The sequence below is a fragment of the Lichenostomus cassidix genome, unplaced genomic scaffold (genome assembly GCF_008360975.1).
Source record: "Lichenostomus cassidix isolate B80296 unplaced genomic scaffold, HeHo_3.0 HiC_scaffold_504, whole genome shotgun sequence".
NCBI lineage: Eukaryota > Metazoa > Chordata > Aves > Passeriformes > Meliphagidae > Lichenostomus > Lichenostomus cassidix.
This window is the reverse complement of record NW_028147295.1, coordinates 1-2000: the sequence shown is the minus strand read 5'-3', so window position 1 is coordinate 2000 and position 2000 is coordinate 1. Positions and strand designations below refer to the sequence as shown.

At 50.6% G+C, this 2000-nt stretch overlaps 1 long non-coding RNA gene across 1 annotated transcript; it reads right to left on the bottom strand.

The window, feature by feature from the left end:
• Positions 1–394: 394 nt before the first annotated feature.
• Positions 395–1746, bottom strand: LOC146423444 (uncharacterized). Its single transcript, XR_014847549.1, has 2 exons — positions 1053–1746; positions 395–744 (listed from the first exon to the last, which is right to left on the bottom strand). It is a non-coding gene; the product is annotated as an uncharacterized LOC146423444 (long non-coding RNA).
• Positions 1747–2000: the final 254 nt, after the last annotated feature.

The following is a 2000-nucleotide window of genomic DNA, read 5'->3' as shown; positions in this document are numbered from 1 at the left end:
TCTCTGGTTCTACCCTCTTCCTGTCCCTGTGCAGGGATGGAGCATTGCTGTGCCTTCAGGAAGCTAGTCTTGAAACCTTCCAGCATTCCAAGCTCCTTTGCCCTCTGTGGCTGCTCACCATGGAATCCCTCGCAGCTGCCTTCAGAGCATACTCAAATTGGCTCTTCCAAAATCCAGGGTCCTCGACCTCTTCACTGTGCTCAGCAAGACCTTTAACTCCACCAGGCTGTGGAACTGGAGCTGCAGCACAGGGACCTTTCCAGCCCAATCTACCCTCATTCCTCTCCGTCTCTGCACAAAACACGGCATGGAAGAGAACGGCAGCAGGGGCCTGTGTGTCCCAGGGCTCAGGTTTTGTGGTGCTTCAGCTCCACAGAGACACAGGTAAAGGCAAGCAGCCAAACTGTTTATGAACAGATAGCGAAGCGAAGGGATGATCTGGGAGGGAAAAACGGAGTTGGGCAGGGTCTGAGGGCTGGAGGGCTGGAGGGAGGGAGCTGTCAACAGGCAGGGAGACTGCAGGAGGTCGTGGAGCTTCACACAGGATGAGCCGTGGGCAGCGTCAGCAGTGGCTGGAGCTGCAGCTGGTCCACTCTGGTGTCCAGGTGGTGTCATGTTCCCTGGTGTCTGGAGCTCTTTCAGGGACACCAGGTCAACACAGTTCTGCAGCTCTCCCCTCGAATGTCAGCTGGATGTAGAGTTTTAGGAAGGAGGGGCTGTCATCTTCCCTGAGGGCTTCAAGGGCTGCAAGAACAGGAAGAGAGCCACGGTCAGAGCCCGAATTGCGGGAATCCGAGGAGACCTTCCTGCCAGGGCCATCCCACCCAGCTCTTGCCATGGCCAGGAGGGAGCAGGAGACAGCGGGATCAGCCGGAAGGTGCCGGCCACGGATCCCCGCCGTGTCCCTGAAACCCCTCCGTGCTCTGCCCACGCCAGCCCTGGTCCGCACAGGGAGCAGAGCCCTCCGCAGCCGGGCAGGGGTTGTAGCTCCGTGCGCAGGGCTTGCAGCATCCCCCGCCAGCCCCCGCTGCGCTCCCGCTGCCCTCGCTCACCCTCGCTGAGCAGCTGCAGCTCCTCCTTCTGCCCGATCATGAGCACCCCGGCGACCCCTGCGAACGCAGAGCCTGTCACGGCCCCGGGCGGCACAGCCGCCCCGCAGAGGCGCTGCCAGCCCCGGGGCCACACGGCCTCCTCCCCCAGCAGGACAAGGTTCATTGACTCACATTATTTTACCTTTATGACTTGTGTAATACCTGTTTGCATTGCTTCCTTTTCTGGTCTTTCTCTCTTGTATTCCATTTTATCATTATGTTTAAAATGTTACATTTTTATTTAATTGAGCTGTCATTAGATTTTTTTTCATCTCTATTTCTAGTTGTGTTTTTCTTCTTCTACTGCCTATAGCATTCAAGCATCTTTCTCGTTTCATTAAGTACTATGGCAATTTTGATTTCTCTTTCCATTGTTTGGCAGTAGTAGTACATCAATTCTGTCCTGCTAATAAGAGTATTAATCACATCTCTGGCTATGTCACTTTTTATTTTTTTCTAATGCTGTGATAGCACTATGATCTTAAAACTGACTTTTAATATGGAATGGATACTTACCTCTTCCTTTTAACAAATATGCTGTGTTGTCAGAACATGTGTCCAAAAGCAGTTCAGAGTTTATGTAGGCTGAGTGAGTACAGCACTATTTCACCTCTCTAGGCAATAGTCTAAGTTTACTGATCACTGTAGTAAATAATGGCTCCCAAATAATAGAAAATATTTGTTCTGACAAAATGAATAACATTAGATTTAGGAAAGGTCTGGCCTTCCATATCTGTTGTTTTTTCATAAGCAAAGTTTCCAGCAGAAAAGGACATGTCTTCTTGTTCCAGTTCCTAAATTGTTTAACGGAGTACAGCATTTTGTAGTGTCTCAGTGGTTTGTGGTATCCTTGTTGTGGCGCTTCTTTGGTTGTTTGCTTTGTTTGTTTATTTAACAAGAATGTTTCCC